At 38.8% G+C, this 26,307-nt stretch overlaps 1 long non-coding RNA gene across 1 annotated transcript; it reads right to left on the reverse strand.

Annotated features, from left to right (window-relative positions):
* Positions 1-9,834: 9,834 nt before the first annotated feature.
* Positions 9,835-14,959, reverse strand: LOC143884531 (uncharacterized). Its single transcript, XR_013252959.1, has 3 exons — positions 14,894-14,959; positions 13,822-13,862; positions 9,835-10,758 (listed from the first exon to the last, which is right to left on the reverse strand). It is a non-coding gene; the product is annotated as an uncharacterized LOC143884531 (long non-coding RNA).
* Between the last annotated feature and the right edge of the window lie 11,348 nt (positions 14,960-26,307).

Raw genomic sequence — 26,307 nt, forward strand, 5'->3', positions numbered from 1 at the left:
TGAGAGCAATGGAAGTGACTGAGAACGAGTCCTGCTATGAAGGCTGAGTCCTGCACAAGGCAAGCGAGGTCAGAAGACCAACCCGGGTTTTACTCCGGACAGGCCCTTCGACACTCAAGTCAGTATGAGCAGGAGTGAAGGGGAGAGTCTGAGAGTTTTGGGGTGGAGAGGGTTTTTCGAATTACCCTTTGGTTTGAGCTTTGGATCCCTTTTTATAGGGAAAATCTGGTGAGGTGTCCAGGACAGGTGTCCCGGACAGGTGGCGGCCTGTGAGAGGCTGGAGTTCACCTACTCCAGGACAGGTGGCGACCTGTGAGAGGCAGGAGTTCACCTACTCCGAGACAGGTGGCGGCCTGTGAGAGGCTGGAGTTTTTACACCCCATCATCCATGCTGAAACATTTCTCTGTGACATCCTTTGAAAAATGTGGTGTGAAAATTTTAATCCCACATCTAGAAATCACGTATCATCTTTCCCTTTAGCAATGATGCTAGTCTGGAATCAAACCATGTTGACGAATTCGAGCGAAAAGAGTAACGAGCACATCCGATAGTAGCTAGATATTAATGAATTCCAGGCTACCAAATTCTTATGTGACATACCGGAAACACACTTCTTGCCAAATCCTTCAAACCGCACTTCAAATCCATATTTATCAAAGCTCAACCTACAAACACATCTGATCCTGTGCCATTGCTGATAACAAGTCCATGGATTTGAGAACCCAATTGCACTTTTTCTAGATTTGCGCAGGCATTGATGACACTTCCCGCAATTTCTGAATCTGGTTTCAGTCCTTTGAGCTCCATTGCTTTGAATGAATCCAAAGCCTCCCCAATTTTCCTTTTTTGGCAAAGTCCCATGATCATGGAGCCCCAGTGTAGACACCCCATTTTGACCGAACCCGAGTTCACGTCGCTTGTGCGAAGCCTCGTCAAATTAGTGAGCTGGGGTCCCAAATTGAACCCTAAGGTAGCTTAAGGTCTCCCATAGGTCTCCGTAAAATTTCGTCGAGATCCGAGCGCGTTTGCTCAGTGAACGAGCCAAGGGAGTGAGCGCAATGCAGACCAGAAGGGGGGTGAAGCATCTGAAAAGGGGGTTGTCCACGGAAAAAGGGAGGCAAATATATCATTTTTTCATAGAAGGGGGGTGCATAATCCCGTTTGGGACGGAGCCGATTCGCGCGCTTATCAAATTTTGTGCGATCATCATTTGGGGAGTGTGAATATCAACAGCCATCTTTTGTTTATACAAACCTGTAACGAATGAAAAGAAAGGGGAGAAATCATTTTCGCTGGAATTTCAGAGAGAGAGAGAGAGAGAGAGAGAGAGAGAGAGAGAGAAAGAGAGAGGGAGAAGAGAGGTAGAGATTTGAAGAGGTAATCTCAGATCCAGATCTGAGATTTTGAGATAAAATCTCAGATCTAGATCTGAGATTTTCCTCGTGAGACAGAGGGAAAGAGATTGCAGAGAAAGGGAGAGTGTTTCTCCTTCGGCAACAGTGTCGGAGCTCCGATCGGCCGGCCATCACCTCCATTAAATCCGATCCTATGCTTCACCTATCGCCACCACCATCTTGAGCCGCCACATCCACCACCATCAACCTCCATTAAAATCTCCATCTTGCTCTGATACATTTTTTTTTCTCCAAACCCACCTGGAAACCCAATCTACGGCAATCACAAACCATTCCGGCAAAGTCTGTTGTCTTCTCCTGCCGGTCATCGTCTTTTCCATTCACTACCCACCGGATCCCTCAAATCCCCTTTTCAACCTTCTTCCACCTCCTCTGTAATTCCGGCCGGTTTCCCCCAGTTCCGATACCGTGAAAATTGCGATTCCGTGGCTGCAGTGATGATTACCAAATCTCAGAGAAGAAGAGTAAAGAAGGTAATGTATGTTCACTTCGTTTCTTTCCGTTCTATTAGATCTTATTATTTTCATGCTTGCTTCCCATGTGCTGATGTTCGACCACTTCTTCATTTTGTTTGGATCAAAGAAACCTTGTTTATTTTCTCTCTTCCGGCGCCATGTAATTTTAGCTATGGCATACAATCAGCCTGTATTTCTCTTTTTATCAATCTATGTTTGGCGTCTATTCTTGTGAATTGTCATGAATTCAGTATTAGCCTGATGGGAAAGAATGAAATGGGTTTGAAACAATGGAAATAGCGTAGAATTCTAAAGATTTGTTGAAAGTGTTCAGGTTGTCTCAATCTTATTTCTCACTGATTCATTGGACATCTTCTTAGTAGAGAATGTTTCTCTAAACTCAAAATGGTTGAACTGCTAACATGCTCATTTGGAGGCTCAGTTAGCATCATCTTTGGCATTGGAAGTCGTCTAATGAGTATCGCTAATGCCTCCTCTCTTATATGCGGTTTCTGGCAAGATGCCTGGTATCAAGGTTTTCAAATTTTGGATTGGAGAGGACTGCTCTCGAGATTTTTGAAACAGGATTTGATCGCATCATGTGATTACTTGAAGAAATAAATTTGAATGCACAGTGAGATTATCAGATACTGGTTTTTATTGGAAATGATTAGGGTTCTTAAATCATCACTTGTACAAAATTATGTATGCTTTTACATGATATAGTAATATTGAGTGTGACCAACTTCATGGAATTGTTAGGTTCGTGTACAAATTTTGTTTTGAGCAAAGGGGAGTTGTTACCAAATTGGAAGACGCTTCATATTAAGTTGGCTGATATTCCATTAGTTGTAAAACTCAGTATCTATTATGGAATATCCAGGGGTGCAGAGGATGTTAATGATGTGCTATAAGAAAGAACCATGGAAATGGACAGACTTCATTGAATCGTTAATAAATTCCTGTCGTTTTTTCTTCCTCATTCCACATCTCGTTCTCTCCCACTCTCTCAGTCTGAATCTCAAACAAGAGAAGAGGTGGAGGTGTCCTATTATTGTATTCTCATGGAAAGTGATATTTCCACTCCCTCTGCTCATTTTCAAGCTTTTAGTTACAGACAAACAATACAAGCATTTCGTCACTTCCTTTAACAATACGGGTGGAGTAACTAATGTGCAGTAACTCTCCTCCTTAATTGTTTTTCATGGAAGTTGCAAACCAGATTTAGGGCGGGACTAACTAATCCCTATGGATGCACGCGATCACGTGCATCAGACTCTGAGGGGGGGGACATAAGCAAAACATTAAAATTTAGAAGTCTTGAAAATTGAAGTATGTGAACCAAACCACAGAATTTAAAATTCCAAAAGTAGAAAAAACCTTGTTGGGAAGTTTTACTTTCCAAGAAAGAATAGTACCTACATCCAAAGATGCACTAAGAGACGGTTTTGATGCTAGAAATGGATGCACGAAGACGAAGTTTTAAAACCCTCGGCCTGATGAGAGAGCTTCCACAAGGAGAAGAACACACATTTTTCAGTAACACCGAATGAGAGTGATGCGAACTATTTATCTGATTTTTTATCACTTATCTTCTTATTAACTATTACCTAGTACGAAAATGAATATTATGTAGGAATCTTTCCATTAATTACCTATGACTCTTACCTATTTTTTAGGTAAGAAGGAGATTTAGCTGGGACTTCCATTGAGTAGGAAAGTTGTTAATCACCTCTTAGGATTTAATAAAGTTTTAATTTTCTATTTTGAAGAAAATGAAAAATGATCTATTTCTCTCCATATTCTCTAGTGTTCTCTCCATATTCTCTACTGTTCTTGCCTAGATGTGGGAATATTTGAGTTGCTTTTCTAAGCATCGCATAAGGGAATTAAAGTTTCTCGAAAATTGTGTTATATATCTTGGAGAAAATGACTTCAGAAGGGCATCATTTTGATTCTTTTCGTCAAGATGGCATTGTTCAATGAAAGTTTGCCATACGCCAACTAGATGTCTACTAAATTTTTTATTGCAATTTTTAAAAGGGCGATGATTTTTTCACCCCCCCTAAGGATTATGCACCCCCGGCCTTTTCACGTGATTTGACGTCAAAAAGTGTTTTCTGCCACAATTCACGTGAAAAGGGGGGTGCATAATCCTGAGGGGGGTGAAAAAATCACCTCCCTTTCTAAAGTCATAAAGTTGTTTTTTTTTTTTTTTTGTATTTTTTCTGGTTTTTGCCATACGCCAATCCAAAACCAACTGACCCAATTTCAAAATTCAGGTTAGATTGTTTGGATTAGGGTCGGGAGATTTAGAAGCTGGTTAGGTTATGGTTGAGCCTTCACAATCCGAGCCACAGATTGGGTCGGGTTAGGGTTTTGATAATACCTCTGTTTCCTATATCACCTGTTCCATTCAACATGTTAATCCTGTCAATTGGAATTTACATGTAACCATCAGGAAAGATAAAAAGACAATGATATATTCATCTCTTGTTTTAGTTACTTCTACCATCTCTCTTTTAATCAAGCTCAGCAGCTTCAATTAAGTAGTTAGAATGAATGAAAGAATTTTGGGAGAGCAGTGAAAGAATTTTGGCAAGGCTAATTGTCTTTATAATACATTTTTAAAGGAAAGTGATAGTTCAGCCTTCATTTTATTTTCATTCTGTGTTAGGCTCCGTTTCTTTCGACGGGAAAATTGACATATCTTTGTTTATGTTCATTTTTACAATGTAAAACAAATTTAACGTCCATTTTTACGTTGAAAGCAATGAAGTCTTTGAGAAAATATTTACATGAAAATTGAGTTGACTAAATGCTGGAAAATCATTCTCCAATGAAAATTTTCCCTCTAAAGCTGCCCCATTAATCTTAGGCATTCCACACAAAGTGGTATGCTGATTTAAATGTGATGTGCCTGGTACAAATATGTCCCAAAAACTATGATAATCAAGCAATTCAACCATCTAAAAATGTGTTTCTTTTTTTGGTGATTGAACATGAAGGGCTTAGAACTACAAACTTGAGTGCACTACGATTTTATCGTAAAGGCAAGGTAGTCTTTCTTGTGATCTGCTTTTCTAACTTGATTTGTCCCTCAATCTCGTGACTCATGATGTAAGTTATTTGATTATTCACAAAGGCCCTGTTTGGATTGCAGGAAAGATTTCAGGTGAAAACTTTTTACCAAAAAAATTATTTTTGCCTCCACGATCGAAACTGATAAAACTTGAACTGCTGCGGTTCAAGTTACTCTTTGGAAAAAAAAATTCAGCAATCTAAACAGTGGCAAAAGCTTGTACTTTTTCTGAACAGATTTACATCATTATCTCCAGAATATGTTTCTGCACTTTCTAGAAAATTTTAATCTAGAAGGCTATCAAGATCCTCACAAGACCAATTCCTAAACCAATGAGCTGCACATAATTATTCTAGAAAATAGCGAGGATCAGAATATCAATACTCATACTAGTACTAATACTAATAGTGATAGCGATCAAGCGGATTTTAATCTAGAATATGTTTCTGCACTTTCTACAAAACTATTCATTCACACGTGAATAAGAAATTTCCAAGACAAAGAAAAATGAAAGAATAGATGAGAGATTAGAGAAAAACAGATACAAAATATTGAATACCAAAAACCCTAGGTCTAACACTCGGAATAAAGGAGAACGCAATAGGAAAGAATAAAACCTTATCTCAAATGGTAAATTTACAAATTAGTTGAATAGCTACTTGAGAAAATGAAAAACCTCACCTTCTCAAGAGAACTCCATCTCTTTTTCTTCCTCATCTCCTCCTCTTTTCCATCTCTTCTCTCTCAGCCCTAATGTGAGGATTGTTGAACAAAGGAAGAAGAGGTGTCAATTCATAACATTCCTTAGGTTACGAAAGGTGTGGGGAGTAATTACATGCTGTAAGCCCTTATGGTCCCGGAGTTTTTACATGCTGTAAGCCCTTATGGTCCCTTATTTTCTCAAAAATACTGTATGGACCATACTATTGGATGATTCAAACCGTCCATATGATGGGCTACAACTTAAATAGGTTTCGGCCAAAAAATCATTTCTATAGGATGATCCCAACCCTCCAATCTATAGAATAACTGCACATTAAAGAAACCTCTATAGATAGGAGGGCTAGGATCATCCTATAGAAATGTTTTTTTAGGCACAACCTACTTACGTTGTGGCCCATCACATGGACGGTTTGGATCATCCTATAGTATGGTCCGTACAGTACTTTCAGGAAAATAAGGAACGTTGTGACCCATAACATGGATGGTTTGGATCATCCTATAGTATGGTCCGTACAGTACTTTCGGGAAAATAAGGAACGTTGTGACCCATAACATGGATGGTTTGGATCATCCTATAGCATGGTCCATACAATACTTAATTTTGAGAAAATAAGGAACTATATGGGCTTACACCGTATAAAAAGTCCACCGAGAAACTTGGAAAAGTGCATGGATTGACACATTAGAGCTTGTATAGCCTCCTCTTATTTGTTGCACGAGAGTACACTACACTCATTCTCTCTGCAGCCTCCCTTTGCAATATTTTACTATTTCTTATTATCTCTTTCTGCTTGCATTTACTACATATCGCGTCCCCCGTATATGCATGAGACTCTTGTTGTCTGCAAACGACAATCTTGCCTTTGAATGCTTTTCTTTTAAAGCAAAAAATAAATGAAATGACGTTGTCGTTTATAAATAGACATTACTGTTACTTAAGAACGACAATGTTATTTAAAATACGTTATATAAAAACGACAGCGTTATTTAAGATAGAAGATTGGTTCCGTAGTATTGCAGTAGCTTTAAGAACGTCAATGTTATTTAAATTACTGGCATCGTCTTTTCCACTGGACCCAGGTTGAATAGGTGATTCGGTTCCTTCAAATAGGCCCATTAATGGAAACCCTAGATCCAAAACGACAACATTTTCTAATTGAACCCTTGTAACTCCTGATCAACCCGTTGTTGGTTAAGGTAGTCCACCCATTCCTTAAAATAATTAAGAAAAATACATTTTTCGCTTTGCTTCCGAAATGAAAAAGTAGTAGAACGGCAGCGTTATTTAACATAACGGCAGCATCTTTTCCACTTGAGCTGGAATGAATACAGTAGTCCATTGTTCCTACATACGGACCCATTAACGGAAACCCTAGATCCAATACCGGCAATGTTTTTTAATTGACCCGTTTTAACTTCCGATCGACCGGTCGTAGATTAAGGTAGTCGATCCCTTTATGGTCTTCAATATTATGATGGCAACGTCATTCACTAATCGACCCATCTTGTTATTCATTTGATCCCAACTTTTAAATAACTTGAACCCAATAAAAGAGAATGACTGAGGTGTATTATCTTCCACAAAATCTGAGGAGGCGATCAGGGCTGTAATGGTGTCAAGAAGGGCAACGTACTGGGTCTTTTTTGCTCCACTTTTTTCAGGATTCATGTGTGTCTAGAACTAAAGTCCAAAACTACCCGCACAGCGTAGTTGTTTGCAATCTTTGCCCGTATTTCATACTTTTCTCATTTGTGACCATAATACGCATGTAGATTTTTTTAACTCATTGAAAAGGCCAAAATATCTTTATACGAGGAAAGACAAAAATTACCTTGTAAAAGGATTGAAATACCCATGGCATTCAAAGATATGTTCTAAATCAAGAGTGTGTCATATGATTTCTATTTATACTAGCATTCTTGTACATGGGGGTGGAAAAAAGTGAGCCACCTAATTAAGGAGACTATAAATAGTTGTACCCATGCTCTATATTTTTCCCACGCCAATCGCAGTGCCGAAGCAACATGGATCAAATCCCGAATCTCAGTAGTGAGATTTTCAAGTTTCCAAGCTAACGCATTCAATGAGTCAAACTTCTCTCTTGTCCAAGCTTTTTCAGCAAGCTTGATTTCAAGAGAGATTTGATACATCTCTTCTCCTTTTATCCAAAAATCCTCTTGTTTCTCTCATTCCAAATGTTCCAAATTAAAGCATAAGGAATAAGCTTCCACATCGGTTGCTCCATGTTGAGTGGTGGTTATTTTGGCTGTTCTTCCAATTTCCTTCTTTCGTGTTTATTAAACACACCAATAAACACACCTACCGGGAGACAATTGGTATTCTTCTTAATTTAAGAAAAATCTAGGTCTTTGGGAGACTTAATTTATATTATGTCAATTAGTTAATGCTGTAGAATTGAGATACATCAAAGAACTTCATTTGTTTTCAGTGACTTTGGGTGTAGTTTTCCTTTTAATTAGTCTAGTGGAAACTAGTTTTGGATTCGATTCTGTTTGAGGCTCCACAAATAACAGTTGCAGATTGAGGAAGGTAGACCTTGCTTACATCTGTAGGTTAATTGATCACCAGAAGTTTATTTAGGCTGTGGTGGGGGGAATGTCTACAAGTAACGCTGGCTTAAGCTATGTTTGTCAATTATGCATGACATCTTGCATGATCTATTCATTTTTCATCGTCTTCTGTGTTTTCTTTGTTTCCAATTGAGAGAGAAGGAAAAAATAAATACTCTGCATGTGAGTTGAGTATAATAAGAACCGTTAGCTGTATTGTGGAACAGGCATGCGTGTTGAAAAGCTTGCTATTTTACACAAGTTGATTGTAGATAGTAGGTATTGAAATCCTTCTTTTAAAATTGTTAAAATCTTATACGTTGTCAATCATGACAGTAGTGAAACTCATGGTAAACCATCCCACTTCACCTGTAAACTATTAGGTAGCTGAGGTTGTACAAAAACTTCTCCTTTTATATCTTGCGGACCATGAAAGTTTGCTATAAAGCTTGAAATTTTACTATAAGATGGCATAAGTTCTGATGCGTCTTCCTTTTCAAAAAAAAGTTCTGATGCGTCTTCTTTTTGTGCAAATGGAATAGGAAAGAGAGAGGACTTTTTATGCTTAGTCTCTAATTAAAGGTTATTTGTTCTTAAGCAAAGGCCCCTTCTCTGGAAAATTTTTTATCTTTGTTTTTCACAGTTTGTAGTATAAGCTGCACAAAAAGAAGAGGACGGAGAGATGATTACCGCTTAGGAGAAGAAGCTTTTCTCGTTCGAAACTCTTCTAGCTTCCACCCAAGATTTCACCTAGAAACTAAGCTAGGGGAGTGTGGTTTTGAGGCTATATGCAAGGTAACATGGAGTTTTCTTCGCTTTCCCTCTCTGATTTATTAGTGATATTTTGTTTTTTTTATCATTATTTTTAAAAGGAGTTTCTGATTTTGTTTTATTTACAGTTTTTTTTCTTGGCCCAGTGTAAGATAAGAAGCCTGACGGGATCCACCGCTGGTGACATGGGGGCATGAGGAAGGACATGGCTCAGCCAGCACATGACTCAGCAAAGGTCTGGATGGATTTAGTTCTGTTTCTGTATTGCTTTTCTTCTTTTGGGGTTGGTAAGGAGTAAGGACAATGGTGACTGTTCTGCAAGTGAGTGAGTTGGGTTAGGGTTTCTAAATGTTAATTCTTACTAGGACAAAACTTGCCACTGTAATTTTGGCTTTTAAATATGCAAGTGCTGGTCATTTTGGTCATTTGCATTCCGATTCCCATCTTGAAAATGATTCCAAAAATTTTATATGGAACAATGCTAACCATTGGATCATTAGCATGCCAATTTATCTAAGCAATTGTTCATTATCAGTGGATCATCAAACTGGAATATATATAGATAGCTGTTTACTTTTGTGATGATTATCCGATTTCCATGCCATTGATCAGATAATTGAAGCATAAAAGAGGCGAGACTTTCCATGTGTGCCAGGTCCTATGGTACGGCCCACCAAATAAGGATGAATTTAGTGGGTCCCAGATAAGCTTTGCTTCGATAAGCTTTAATCCTAGAATGTTGGTTAGTCGTCGTGTCGTTTTCTAGGCAAGCTTGGATGGCTAGGATCATCACATGCATTATTGAAACTGTTAAGATGCCTGTAGAAATTATTCATGTTATTGAAACTGTATGAGAAACATCATAAGAGGGGCCACTGTCATCCAGATTATTCATGGCCAGGCCTGTTGCTGCGGAAATGCCGTTACCACATTCCAAATTCTGACTAAATTTGAAATAAATTTCACTAAGCCATCCACAATAAACACGTTGGAATCTTCTATTATCAGCGGAGATTGAGAGGGACCAGAGTAATCACTTACACAGTTCCCCTCGTTAATTGTGCATTTTGAGGAATTCTCTGTACCGACATTATCGAAGCCAAGATTTACAGTTCAGCATCTCGGATCTCTGTAACTGTTCATCAACTAGGTGCAATATCGTTCCCCAGCTAGAACCATTTTCCCACCGAGAATCTTCCCCGTCAAAAAACTCCAAAAGTAGGTCTCTAGGTCTCTCTAAGATGTTTCAATAGCCCGCCTCTTGTTGGACAACGACTCCTGTTCGTTACCATCTACAACCCATTGGTGGGAACACTTTGATTCGATTCTGAGAGTAGTTTCGCAAACCATTTTTTCATCTTATAACGCCGTTAAACAAACCACCATTTTCAATGCAATAGCAATTCCACAGAAAAGAAGACACGGCAGAATTTCCCTGATTCCAAACACAACAAATTCAAAGAAAGCAATAAAAATTCTCCTGGCTCAAACTCAAATTGGGAGGAGCATATGACTATGTATTGGCAGCGTGTGGGATCCCTCACAAGCTGCCCTTTGGGAGGAGCATATGACTATGTATTGGTGGTTGCTTGAAAGGATTCAGCTCCTCTTTCAGAGAGTCATCTTTTTTTGTTGTTGTTTGGTCTGCTTTTATTTTGTTGTTGTTTGGTTGCTTTTTGTTTCTCATGTATATCTTATCCTTCTTTCCATATATCTCGTCGGGGTCCTGCCTAACCCCAGCTTACCAATCAAAAAAAAATTGCACCAGTCAAAATTCAGAGCAATAAGAAAATCAAAGCCAAGACCAACAAATATTGAAATCAATAAAAAAAGGACCAATCAAGTATACCCAATCAAATTTTTTCACTTAAGTGAGGAGATATATTGTATAGGCTATCCACCTAGTGTGGGCCATATTAGATTATCCAACGGCCAGGAATAGTTCTCTTAGGAAATCATGATCATAGGATCAAGATCTAACACCTCCAACCTAAGTTAGGGTCCACTAGATGGGTGATCAAGATCGATGATCGGATAAGATGGGTGTTATGAATTTGTAGCAGAAATTGAAATTAGGAAAAAGTTTATGGGTCTCTTTGGGTATCTCTAATAATTATTTGTATATAATCTTGCATTGAAATGGGTCTGAAGTTAAATATAATTATTTGCAAATAATGGTTATAACAGTCTTAGAAATGATATAGTTAATGTCTTCCTAAGGAGTCTCAAAATCCCATCTGCAAATAAGATTAGATTAAAATATGCTTATTTGCAAATAGGAAACTGGATTCCAAAGACGCTTACTTAATACCCACTGAATATTTTTAAAAGCTTAACGGTGGTTGGTTATTTGACAACTATAGCCCTTGTGAGTAGCTTAAAAAACAGTTTGCGGATAGATGGAAGCTTGTTGTGGTTCGGTTGAGTTTTGGATTTCCCGTCTTGAATTAGCAGTGGCTCAAGCGTCACTAGGGGAGTGCAACTTGGGTTGGGCTCAACCCGAATTGACAGGTTCAAGCTGATTTTGGCTTGGGTGGAGAAAAGACAACCCGATCGGGTTATGACTAAGGTCTTGGGCAACTCGATCAAACTGCGTCCACCTAATATTTTTTACTGTGATTTTTAAAATCTCAAAGTTATTTCTTTATAATTTTTTCAGTTTAGCCATAAGCGAATCCAAAACCAACCCGCCTCGATTTCAGAAATCAGGTTACATGGCTTGGATTAAGGGTTGGGAGATTTAGAGGCAGGTTGGGTTAAGTTTGACCCTTCCAAACCTGAGGTTCAGAATGGGTTGGATTCGTATTGAGATAATATTACCTTGGATTTGGCTGGGTTAAGTTAATTGCCTTTTATTGATGATAGTAAAAGTAGATTTTGCAGGCAAGCCCTCTTTCTAAAATCGCGTCAGATGGTTCACCTTTTATTGTTCATAAGGCATGCATGATGTTAATATCCCCCGCCCGGGGACAGTTGGCTAATGTTAAACGTTAGGATATGTCACTTTCCCACCATTTGACCGGTCTCTCTCTCTCTCTCCACACACACAACAGGAACAGTTGGTGGGCCCAACAGAAACTGTTAGTGGAATGGTGGGCCCATCTTTAAACAATGTAGGCCCCGCCCATACCACTGTAGGATAATCCAAACCGTCCATTTGATGGGCCATAAACGTAAATAGGTTGCGTCCCAAAATATCATTTCCATAGGCTGATCCTAGCCCTCCGATCTAAATAGAAACTACATCTTATGCAACCTCTATAGATTGTAGGGTTGTGATCATCCGTACGGAAATGATTTTTGGGGCACAACCTATTTACATTGTGGCCCATCAAATGAATGGTTTGGATCATTCTATGGAGTTGGTCGTAAAGTAACATTAAGGCCCGTCCACAACATAGGACGATCCAAGCCGTCCATGGTTTGGATAATCCTATTGAGTTGGTCGTACATTAACATTAAGGCCCAATCGTAGGCCCCACCGATTTTTTTCAAATTGAAGCGTACCGTCCACAACATAGGATGATCCAAGCCGTCCATGGTTTGGATCCTCCTATGGTGTGGTTCGTACAGTAACATTAAGGCCCAATTTAGGCCCCACCCATATTTTTGAAAATGAAGTGTACCGTCCAGACCATAGGATGATCCGAGCCGTCCATTTGATGGGCCATAACGTAAATGGGTTGTGCCCCCAAAAGGGTTGGCCCATCAAATGAATGGTTTGGATCATCCTATGGTCGTACAGTAACATTAAGGCCAGTCCACAACATAGGATGATCCAAGCCGTCCATGGTTTGGATAATCCTATGGAGTTGGTCGTACACTAACATTAAGGCCCAATCGTAGGCCCCATCGATATTTTTCAAATTGAAGCGTACCGTCCACAACATAGGATGATCCAAGCTGTCCATGGTTTGGATCATCCTATGGTGTGGTTCGTACCAATTTAGGCCCCATCCATATTTTTGAAAATGAAGTGTACCGTCCAGACCATAGGATGATCCGAGCCGTCCATTTGATGGGCCACAATGTAAATAGGTTGTGCACCAAAAATCATTTCCGTAGGGATGATCAGAACCCTACAATCTATAGAGGTTGCATAAGATGTAGTTTCTATTTAGATCGGAGGGCTGGGATCCGCCTATGGAAAAATATTTTGGGACGCAACCTATTTACGTTTATGGCACATCAAATGGACGGTTTGGATTATCCTATGGTGTGGTATGGGCGGGGCCTACGTTGTTCAAAGATGGGCCCATCATTCCACCAACTGTTTCTGTTGGGCCCACCAACTGTTCTGTTGTGTGTGGAGAGAGAGAGAGAGAGAGAGAGAGAGAGAGAGAGAGAGAGAGAGAGGTCAAAAGGTGGGAATATGTTAGCCAGCGGTCGCAGGGGGCGGGGGGAGGAATATCAGCGCCCCCCCCTAATTAATGTTATTATTTAAAAAAAAAAATTAAAATAATCTTATCAATAAATATAAACTAATGCACAGTGAATCCAAAGAGGTCCTAATATTCTTAGCATTAGCATTAATGTATATTTGTTTAAAATTTTTACTAGAGTTTTTATATGGTGCCTTAGCATGAAGAAACGTGCAGGCGGTACCACCCTTGATATTTGATCCTAAGGCAGCTCACTTGTTTTAAGAGGCTGCTGTTGGATCGAATACCAAGTGCGGAAATTTTGATGTAACGCCTACGCTCCAGCACCATATAATATCTCTTATAATTGAGATAATATTAAAAAAACAAAGAAATTGATATTCCATCCACATATAAAGAGCAAAGAAGTTTAGATTCATACCTCTTTTTCCTATATCACCCATTCCATTCAACATCTTAATCCTGTCAATTGAAACTTACATATATAAGCACAAGGAACAAAAAAAAGATAATGGTATTTTCATCTCTTGTTTTGGTTACTTCTACCATTTCTCTTTCACTCAAGCTCATTTTTTAGAGCTTCAATTAACTAGTTAGAATGAATGAAAGAATTTTAAGAGTCCACCAGAAGGATAAAAAAAAATTGCTGGCAATTGTCTTTATATTTTAGTTATTAAAGGAAGGTGATCTTCCTGAGATTTTTTATGGTGGATGCACATGTAGATCGGTACTGGCGGTACCACCTTATATATTTAATCAACCACCATCACACTTTTTAAGGTGCTTACGGAGGATCAAATATCAAATTGAAGTTCCTTTTAGATAAAAATGGAACAAGGTTGTTTCAAATTACCTTTTTTAGTGTAAAAACGGATTTGCTAGGGACTTTCAAAGGAAGGAATTTAGTGTCGGGCTGTTACATGAGAGAGCAGCTACCTCAGAAGGTTTAAATGAACAAACCAAAATCTGCCGACAAATCAGCATGTGTGGCTGCTCTCTCATGTAACAGCCAGCCGCGAAATGCCTTTCTACAAAGTGTGGAATGCTGGTTTTCATGTGATGTGCCCGGTACAATTATGTTTCAAAAGCTATGTCATCTACGCAATTCCAATGTCTAAAAATGTATGTTTTTTTTAGTTGGACATGAAGGGCCAAGAACTACAAACTCAAGTGCATTACACTTTACCCTGAAGGAAGGGGTAGTCTTATTTGTGATCCATTTTTCTAACTTGATTTCTTCCCCAGTCTCATGAGGTAAGTTATTTGTTGTCTAACCCAATAAAAGTACTGCCCCATGCTTAAATAAGCAAATGATGATTCACAAAGGCCGTGTTTGGAATTTGGATTGCAGGAAATATTTCTGGTTGAATATGAAAAACCTTAGATCTATCACCCAGATTAAAACAGATGAAAAATCCTACAAATGAAAAATGAGAACCCAATAGGAAATAATAAAACCTCAAATGGTAAATGGAGAAAAAGAAAATCCTCACCTTCTCAAGATGATTCCATCTCTTTTTCTTCCTCATCTCCTCCTCTCTTTCCTCTCAGCGCTAATGTGAAACAAGGGAGGAGGAGGTGTCGTTTTATAATAATCCTAAAGGTAGTGATACCTCCACCCCTTATTTAGAAAAAGAATCTTCTAGATTGACAATTAGGTAACAGCTGGAGTCATGACGTTTGAATTACGTGGACAGACAATTTGACAAAAGGGCCAACATATCCATGACATTCAATGATAAGTTCCCATTTAAGGATGTGGGAATATCATTTCTATTTACTAGTAAGTACAGAACGATCTTCAAAGATTTTAGAAAATCGTTCTGGAGAAGATGTCGAGAAGGACATCCCCTCGCATTGCTCTACGTGGTTGACAACTAAACACTATTCACGACAGTTTGAAAAGGATCCGACTGTTAAGAATAAAAGATTGATGGATTTTTTTGGAAAGTACTGAATGGACCATACTATAGGATGATCCAAACCAAACACTAATCATGATCTATAGATGAACTCCACATTACGGAAACCTCTATAGATTGGAGGGCTAGGATCTTCCTATAAAAATGTTTTTTTTGGTTCAACCAATTTACGTTGTGGCCCATCACCTGGATGTTTTGGATCATCCTATAGTATGGTTTGCTTTTGGGAAAATAAGGGACTATAAGGGCTTACACCATATAAAAACTCCACGCGAGAAACTTGGAAAAGTGAATGGAAAAAGTCTCTTTTCCCCTTTTGACACATCAGAGCTCGTGTAGCAACCTCGGATTTGTTGCACGAGAGCACACTACAATCATCCTCTGTGCAGCCTCCCTTTCCAATATTTTACTATTTCTTATTATCTCTTTCCGTTTGCATTTAATATATATTGCGTCCCACATAAATGCATGAGACTCTTGCTGTCTGAAAACAGCAATCTTGCCTTTGAATGCTTTTCTTTTAAAGCAAAAAATAAATGAAATGATACTGTCGTTTATAAATAAATGTTACCGTTATTAAAGAACAGCAGTGTTATTTAAAATACGTTATTTAAAAACGACAGCGTTAATTAAGATAGTCGATTGGTTCCGTAGTATTCCAGTAGCTTTAAGAGCGGCAATGTTATTTAAAATACCGGCATCGCGACCCGGGTTGAATAGGTGATTCGGTTCCTTCAAATAGGCCCATTAATGGAAACCCTAAATCCAAAACGACAACATTTTCTAATTGAGCCGCAATAACTCCTGATCGATCCGTTGTTGATTAAGGTAGTCGACCCGTTCCTTAAAATAATTAAAAAATACATTTTCCGCTTTGCTTCTGAATGAAACAGCAGAAGAACAACAACGTTATTTAACATACTGGCAGCATCTTTTCCACTTGAGCCGGATTGAATACAGTAGTCCATTGGATCCTACATACGGACCCATTAACGGAAACCCTAGATCCAATACCGGCAATGTTTTCTAGTTGACCCGTTTTAACTCCCGATCGACCCGTCGTTGATTAAGGTAGTCGATCCCTTTCTGGTCTTCAATATAGGGATGGCAATGTCATTCACTAGTTGACCCATCTGGTTATTCATTTGATCCCAACTTTTAAATAACTTGAACCGAATAAAAGAGAATGACTGAGGTGTACTCTCTTACACAAAATCCGTGGAGGCTATCTGGGCTCTAATGGTGTCAAGAAGGGCAACTGGGTCTTTTTTCCTCCACTTTTCCAAGATTCACGTGTGTCTAAAACTAAAGTCCAAAACTACCCGCACAGGGTAGTTGTTTACAATCTTTGCATGTATTTCATGCTTTTCTCATTTGTGACCATAATACCTGTGTATATTTTTTTACTCATTGAAAAGAGCATAATATCTTTATAAGAGGAAGAACAAAAATTACCTTGTAAAAGGACCGAAATACCCATCGCATTCAATGATAAATTCTAAATCAAGGGTATGGTAATATCATTTCTATTTATACTAGCACTCTTCTACATGGGTGGAAAAAAGTGAGCCCACCAAATTAAGGAGAATATAAATAGTTGTCTCCATGCTCTATATCTTTCCCACGCCAATCGCAGTGCCAAAGCATCACGAATCAAATCCCGAATCTCAACAGTGAGATTTTTAAGTTGCCATGGTTCCCTACACTTGTTAGAGGCCGAAGCTAACGAATTCAAAGAGTAGCCTTTAGTGATGAGAGGGCCCAAGTTGTGTTTCACATGCCATCTTAGGGCAAACAAGAGGGCCTTCGCTTCGGCTTCATTAGCACCACAAAAGACCACCGGACCCGAGAAGGACATCAATAATACAACACCGTTATCATCTCGAATCAACCCTCCAATACCGGCTTGACCCAGAGTGCCGATAGAGCTTCCGTCAAAATTTAGGTTAAACCAACCCACCAGAGGGGCCTTCTACTTGGGCATGATTTTCTCTCTTTTTCCCCTTTTCCATTATAACCAACTGCCAATTTGTAAGAATTTCCCTTGCACTGTAAACTATGTCAAACTTCTCTCTTGTCCAAGCTTTTTCAGCAAGCTTGATATCGAGAGAGTTCTCATACCATCTCTTCTCCTTTTATTAAAAAATAGTCTTGTTTCTCTCATTCCAAATGTTCCACATTAAAACATAAGGAATAAGCTTCCACATCAGTTGCTCCATGCAGAGTGGTGGTCATTTTGGTTGTTCTTCGAATTTCCTTCTTTCGTGTTTATTAGACACACCAATAAACACACCTAGCGGGAGACAAGTAGGATTCTTCTTAATTTAAGAAAAATCTAGGTCTTTTGGAGACTTAATTTATATTATGTCATTTAGTTAAATGCTGTAGAATTGAGATACATCAAAGAACTTCATTTGTTTTCAGTGACTTTGGGTATCATTTTTCTTTTAACTAGTCTAGCGGACACTAGTTTTAGATTCGATTCTATTTGAGGCTCAAGAAATAACAGTTGCAGATTGAGGAAGGTAGACCTTGCTTCCATCTGTAGGTTAATTGATCACCAGAAGTTTATTTAGGCTGTGGCGGGGGGGGGGGGGGGGGGGGAATGTCTGCAAGTAACGCTGGCTTAAGCTATGTTGGTCAATTATGCATGACATCTTGCATGATCTATTCTTTTCTGCATCGTCTTCTGTGTTTTCTTTGTTTCCAATTGAGAGAGAAGTAGAGATAAATACTTTGCATGTGAGGTGAGTATAATAAGAACCATTATCTGTATTGAGGATCATGCATGCTTGTTGTAAAGCTTGCTATTTTACACAAGTTGATTGTAGATAGTAGGTATTGAAATCCTATTTTCAAAGGTGTTAAAATCTGATACCTTGTCAATCATTACAATAATGAAAATCGTGGTAAAGCATCCCACTTCACCTGTAAACTATTAGGTAACGGAGGTTGTACAAAAACTTTTCCTTTTTTATCTTGAGGACCACAAAGCTTGTTATAAAGCTTGAAAATTTACTATAAGACGGCGTGAGTTCTGAGATGGAACAAAACTTGTATTTTGCCATCTTTGACAGTCAGCAAGGCCAGTTCTTTTTTTAGCCGATGGTATAGAGGGGATGATTTTATATACTAATGTGGAATAAAGTTTGGTGTTTTGGATATGTTCAGGACCATGAAAGCTTAGGATAAAGCTCAGTAGTTTACCAAAAAAGATTATATTAGGTACCGATGTGGGATTTTGTCTCCGGCCATCTTTAGAACATAAAGCTTTTGGTAAGGTTTGCCTTTTGTTGGTAAGTTGTAAGGCTTGCTATTAAGTTGTAAAGCTTGCTATTTCACACAAGCTAATTTAAGTATGCATGAAATTCTGCAAGGATTATGCACTGTATAGTCTGTTTTGGTCTGCAATTGTTCACGGAATCAGATTTATTGCTGACTGAGCTTTCCTTTTTAGTTTTCACTTCATGTCGCTTTTAAGCATTTCATATGGAAAAGGAGGAGTTATGGTTCTTCAACTTTTTCATGTAATTGGCCTAGTATGAAAATGAAAACACCACAAGGAAAACAAAAATCAGCCTCAAATAGGTTCCTTCATCATTTCGAATTTCTTTAGTAACCGGTACCGTTGCTTGCCCCCCCTGCCTACTCCAATTTTCTCTAACATATATCTCAATAATTCTTACCTAGACTGGCACATCAGCCATTTGTGGTTCCAAGTCTTGTATTTGTTTCCTCCTCATTTGTGTTTCATACTCGCCTTGAACCAGAGAACGACATCAGCCATTTGCCACTTGAGGCATGAATAACAATTTGAGTCACGAATAATGAGCCCCCCCTTGATGAAGCATGTTCTACAGATATGTTCACCTTTGCGGTTTGAAAGAGTATGTCTAGCCACCATAATTTTTTTCGAGGGAATACTAGCTTGCCAAAGGGAGAGATTTTGAGGGGCTAGGAGTAGATGGAGATAAGTAGCTGAAAAATGGAAAAATAAATCTAATTTTCCAGAAAAGAATGTCATGGCTTCCAAACATGGCCTAGGGTAATGTGATGTGAAACCACTTAAGCTAAGGTCGTGGGCATTATCTTCCATAGCTCCTTCCAATATTGGCTACTGCAGCGTAATCTTCAATTCAATTAATTTAGGATCCGATTATAGTCATAATTAACTGTTTGGCTATAAATTAAGATTGACTCCAAAGATTATTAATAATCTTTGGAGTCAATCGGTGTTAGGTTTAGACTTAGTCAAGTGTCAGTATTAGACTTAGGCAATTTGAGTCGGGTAGATCCTTTCACCTTCACCTTCTTCATGAAAATTTTCTAAAGGATTCATTAGCCTACCACTAGTTTGGGACAAAGGCTTAGTTGAGTTGAGTTGAGTTGACTCCAAAGATTATTTAATCATGACTTTAGGCCCTCTTTGGACTGCAAGAAAAACATTTCTGATGGAAATTTTTTTCTAAGGAAATATTTTTTCCTACAATTTAGAGGGAAAATATATGGTTTTGGTTAATTTAGAGGGATATTGTTTTTTTTGAAATGACGAATATTATTATATAAAGGGGAACCCAGAGATGGGAAAATCCAAGAATATAGAACGAAAAAAAGAAAAAGAAAACAGATCACAACACAGAGGAAACCTCAAGGAGGAAGATGATCAAACATCACATGAGATCGCTCCCCACCCCTCTGCTAGCCAGCACATCTGCCTTCTCATTTGTAAACCTCCTAACATGATTCATTGCTATATCTGATCCCCCGATTATTTCCTCCATTTCATCAAAAAGAGCTAAGAATCTCCAAGGTGGAGCCACCCCACCCTTCAACCATCGGATCATTTTGCATTTGTCTACCAAGTCATGTTGATACTCAGGAATCAACTCTAACTTAACCATATCATTCATTTTCCTAGTATTAACATGTCCTAATCAACTATGCCATAATGATAAAGAAGAATCAACAACATAAGCAAATACATTCACTTTATTAATATTCAATTTGAACATTCCTTCATAGATATATCATTTCCAACAAATGTACCCCCTTTAGAAAGAATAAACTTATCAGATTCAAACACAAGTTTGAAACCATTCTTGTTAAGAATGCTTCCAGACATTAAATTCTTCATAACTTCTTGTACATGATAGACATCGGTTAGAGTGAGAAATTTTCCAGATGTGAATTCAAGTTACACCTTTCCATTTCCTTTGACTTCTGCTGTTGACGAATTGCCCGTGTAGAGCACACTTCTATCTTCAACTATTTCGTAAGATGAAAATAGGTTCTGGTCTTTGCAGACATGTCTAGTCGCACCCAATCAATCCACCAACCATTGCCATCTTCAAGGACATTTGCCTCTGAAATCATGGCCACAAACTTTTCTTGGTCTGTTAGTGCACCCGACTTCTTATCCTTAAGAAGTCGACACTCACTCTTGTAATGGCTAGATTTGCCACAATTGAAACAAACCCCTTTTATTTTCTTGTTCTTATTGAACTTCTTTTCAGGAGTCTTATTTCTCTTCCGATTGCCTTTCCCTTGTTGGTTCGAGTCCTTGACAATTTTTACCAAATGGATTTTAGAGGATAGAGGTTCATGCTCTTCTTTATTGTCTCTTATCCTTGACCTGAGGCATTGAGCCAACTCTTCAAGAGATATTTCCTCTTTCTTGTACTTGAGACTTTTTCTAAAGTCGTTCCAAGTTGGTGGAAGTTTGTCAACTATCGAAGGAACAATGAAAGAATCATCAAGAAGAATGTCTTGCAAATGTATTTGACTTACTATATGTTGAATTTCATGCAACTGATCAATGACTGACTTATCATCTACCATGCCGAAATTTAAGAAATGACTTACGGTAAACTTCTTGCTACTTGCATCTTCCGCCATGTACTTGGTTTCAAGTGCGGTCCAAATCTCACTTGCCGATCCCATGCTTTGGTATATGTCGAAAAGTGTATCGACATAGCATTGACACCAATTTAGGCATTGATTCTTCTTTCATTATATTAAATATAATATTCTGTTCTAGATACACTTGAATTGTGGTTCCTGCCTTGGACTCAATGTCTTCTCGCTTGACATCCATCACCTTGTTCGTCTTCTCATCTTTTCCTCAAAGCTCCTCAGCCAAACCTTGTTGAACAAGGATGTCTCTCACAATCATTTGTCATAGGGTGAAACTACCCTTCCCGTCAAACCTATCGATATTGAACTAAGTAGAACTCAACTTTACCACCATTTTAGATCACCTCACCTCTAGACACCACTATAAATTCAGTTGTTCTACACAAGGCAGAAAACATGAGAAAGAAGAATAGGGAACCCTCTTTCCACACACCAATAAATCTAATAAATCCTAGATTGATTCAATAATCTTCCGAAATTATAGAAAAATACTTAAATAATAAATACCGTTCCAAGGCTCCACCTCGAATGAGAATCTCTTAGACAATCTTTGTACCTTCTGTGTTCTCTTCTGGCGATCACTCTAACCGCGATCCAGCCATAACACCCAAACTCGCTCCAATCGCGGCCCAACAGACAATCTCTCCAACCACATCTTTAATACCATTTTTTGAGAAATCTGTCGGGAAAAATCCGATCCAATCGTGCACAAAGAAATGAAACAATTGAAAGAAATAAAGCACAAGATGCGCATGAGATTTTACGTGGTTTGGCCAAGATGGCTATGTCTATGAGCGAGAACATTATCTTCCACTATGAGAAACAAAATACAAGGATTACAATGGATTAACTCGAAACCCACAAACCATAACCCTTTTCCTTGTCCTCTCAACCAAGACCGTACCTAATAGCAACCAAAGAGAAAAGAAACAAGTTCTATATACAAGAGAAACAAAGAAGAAAACAAACATGCTCCCTTTGTGTCCCTCCTGTTTTTCTCTACTCACAAAAAAAAACAACAAAACCCGCCTTCTTATAGGCTCTTCTCCTTAGCTTCCCCTTTTTGTCTAGTCGTAGGTTAAGAAGAGAACTCTTACACACAAGTGTTTGGAAAAATCTAAAAAATCCATTTCTTTAGCTTCCTACCAAAATTCCAACACTAGGAAAACTAGTTATATTAGGAAATATAATACGTGGGAAACAAGGCAACTCCCGACAATAGGCTAATCTAAACCTGAAACAGTTAATAATTTCACCATAAACCTGAAACTTTAGTCTGAATCCATGGTTAGATTTACCTTAGGTTTGTTACCTCTGTCATAGCAGTCCACTTCCTTAACCTATTCCCTTAGACCACCTTTAATTCCATAATCTAATCGACTAAAACCTGAGCCCAATCCTCACCCTAGATGTGACAGATCCCTTTCCCTAACTGTCCTACTATCAATTGATAGTAGAGCTACAATACCTATTGTCTTCCTTTTCCATCATGCATCACATTCGCTGTGCATGCTCTGGCCAAAAAAGGGGAGGTTCATCAGGCTTATATTTTTTTTACCTTGAGTGAAGGTATTCTTGCAACTCTAGTCAATCAAACTCTATAATGAGCTAATAATTTCACCAGTATAATGAACACTTTATACAAAAATAAATCTGTCTGCCTACATAAATGTGATTAATATGTTAAAGAAATATGGTAATACAAGTAAGGATCTGAACTTCAAAGAAAGCATATACTAACACATCCATGTAATCCAGCAATTGGCCTACCTAACAATTAGGTGAGGCATATCATTAAGCTTCATCTGATATTTTTCGGTTCTCTCTTCATTAAGCCTACCTAACAAATATTTGGACAGAAGGTAAATATTGAAACTTGAAAGCAATAAATACATCACCTTCCAAAACCTCTACAAATTTCTCAACGGATGGTGAAACAATCACAGTTTTGATAACATCTTGAGTGGAGTACTCTTTAGCTCTTGAACTACATCACACAATGTTTTCCTCTTTAGCTCTTGAATTGCATCACACATTGTTTTCCCATTCTCCAGGAAAATATAATCATATGGGTTTAGAGAATAGCAATTGGCGTGCCGTTCAAACTCATAAACATTGTCCACCGGTAGACCACTTGATTAATTAGTAAGTTAAAGAAACGCAGTATTAACATATTCAGTGAAACCAGTTAGAACAAGAACTGACTTACTTTAGTGAACTTGAATGGACAGCCGCACAAATATCCACAATCTTTTATATATTCAGCAATGCATTACTGATAGGCATCATAAACAACAACAAAAGTTAATATGGGTCAAGTTAAATATGGGAGATAAAGATCTAATAAGTAAGAACCAAGAAGTAACCACTTTACCGGATCTGTCCACGAAAAATAATATGCACGAAAACCTTCGAGCAAGCCAGTTGCTAACAACCTCTTGGCGTTTGAAGGAAAGTTGTTCAGAGTCACTTTCTTAGAAATATTTAGTTCCATCTTTTCCATAAGAAAACATTGAGGGGTATTTGTGATTCCCAAAACACCCATTGCATTAGTACCCGTGAGGTCACTCTTAGTCAAATCAACCTCTCCCTTCCCATTTAGTTCTTCAGATGTTAGACCCAAAGATTGAATTATTTCCATATTGTAACCGCTAATCATCCTTTCCAAAAGGTCTGTCTTGGGTTTGTGAGGGACACTTTAAGAGGGGCCACACTGTCATTCAGATTTTTCTACAAGTTGAACTCGGAGATTAGGAAGGATCCTACAGTGAAAGTTTGGAAATCCATTGCCTTGTCAAGGGTTGTGCGGGCTCCATTGGCATGCTTTGGATGAAGTCGTAAGCTTCATCGAGGCACCCGGCATGACCCCAGAGGTCCACCATATATGCATAGTGCTCCATTTGTGGCACAATGCCATAGTCTCTACTCATGGATTGGAAAAAACCAACACCCTATCCAGAAACTCTGAATGACTAAAAGATGAGATCAGGGCAAGGAATGTGACTTCATCAGGCATTAATCTCGATCCTTGCATTTCCTCAAATAGTTTGATGGCTTCTGGACAATCTCCATGAGATCCATACCCGGCAATCACTGAATTCCATGCTGAAACATTTCTCTGTGACATCCTTTGAAAAATGTGGTGTGAAAATTTTAATCCCACATCTAGAAATCACGTATCATCTTTCCCTTTAGCAATGATGCTAGTCGGGAATCAAACCATGTTGACGAATTCGAGCGAAAAGAGTAACGAGCACATCCGATAGTAGCTAGATATTAATGAATTCCAGGCTACCAAATTCTTATGTGACATACCGGAAACACACTTCTTGCCAAATCCTTCAAACCGCATTTCAAATCCATATTTATCAAAGCTCAACCTACAAACACATCTGATCCTGTGCCATTGTTGATAACAAGTCCATGGATTTGAGAACCCAATTGCACTTTTTCTAGATTTGCGCAGGCATTGATCACACTTCCCGCAATTTCTGAATCTGGTTTCAGTCCTTTGAGCTCCATTGCTTTGAATGAATCCAAAGCCTCCCCAATTTTCCTTTTTTGGCAAAGTCCCATGATCATGGAGCCCCAGTGTAGACACCCCATTTTGACCGAACCCGAGTTCACGTCGCTTGTGCGAAGCCTCGTCAAATCAGTGAGCCGGGGTCCCAAATTGAACCCTAAGGTAGCTTAAGGTCTCCCATAGGTCTCCGTAAAATTTCGTCGAGATCCGAGTGCGTTTGCTCAGTGAACGAGCCAAGGGAATGAGCGCAATGCAGACCAGAAGGGAGGTGAAGCATCTGAAAAGGGGGTTGTCCACGGAAAAAGGGAGGCAAATATATCATTTTTTCATAGAAGGGGGGTGCATAATCCCGTTTGGGACGGAGCCGATTCGCGCACTTATCAAATTTTGTGCGATCATCATTTGGGGAGTGTGAATATCAACAGCCATCTTTTGTTTATATAAACCTGTAACGAATGAAAAGAAAGGGGAGAAATCATTTTCGCTGGAATTTCAGAGAGAGAGAGAGAGAGAGAGAGAGAGAGAGGGAGAAGAGAGGTGGAGATTTGAAGAGGTAATCTCAGATCCAGATCTGAGATTTTGAGAGAAAATTTCAGATCTAGATCAGAGATTTTCCTCGTGAGACAGAGGGAAAGAGATTGCAGAGAAAGGGAGAGTGTTTCTTCTCCGGCAACGGTGCCGGAGCTCCGATCGGCCGGCCATCACCTCCATTAAATCCGATGCTATGCTTCACCTATCGCCACCACCATCTTGAGCCGCCACATCCACCACCATCAACCTCAATTAAAATCTCCATCTTGCTCTGATACATTTTTTTTTTCTCCAAACCCACATGGAAACCCAATCTACGGCAATCACAAACCATTCCGGCAAAATCTGTTGTCTTCTCCGGCCGGTCATCGTCTTTTCCGTTCACTACCCACTGGATCCCTCAAATCCCCTTTTCAACCTTCTTCAACCTCCTCTGTAATTCCGGCCGGTTTCCCCCAATTCCGATACCGTGAAAATTGCGATTCCGTGGCTGCAGTGATGATTACCAAATCTCAGAGAAGAAGAGTAAAGAAGGTAATGTATGTTCACTTCGTTTCTTTCCGTTCTATTAGATCTTATTATTTTCATGCTTGCTTCCCATGTGCTGATGTTCGACCACTTCTTCATTTTGTTTGGATCAAAGAAACCTTGTTTATTTTCTCTCTTCCGGCGCCATGTAATTTTAGCTATGGCATACAATCAGCCTGTATTTCTCTTTTTATCAATCTATGTTTAGCGTCTATTCTTGTGAATTGTCATGAATTCAGTATTAGCCTGATGGGAAAGAATGAAATGGGTTTGAAACAATGGAAATAGCATAGAATTCTTAAGATTTGTTGAAAGTGTTCAGGTTGTCTCAATCTTATTTCTCACTGATTCATTGGACATCTTCTTAGTAGAGAATGTTTCTCTAAACTCAAAATGGTTGAACTGCTAACATGCTCATTTAGAGGCTCAGTTAGCATCATCTTTGGCATTGGAAGTCGTCTAATGAGTATCGCTAATGCCTCCTCTCTCA

Source organism: Tasmannia lanceolata, unplaced genomic scaffold (assembly GCF_043159265.1).
Source record: "Tasmannia lanceolata isolate RefF3 unplaced genomic scaffold, GAP_Taslan_0.1 ptg000002l, whole genome shotgun sequence".
Classification (NCBI taxonomy): Eukaryota; Viridiplantae; Streptophyta; class Magnoliopsida; order Canellales; family Winteraceae; genus Tasmannia; species Tasmannia lanceolata.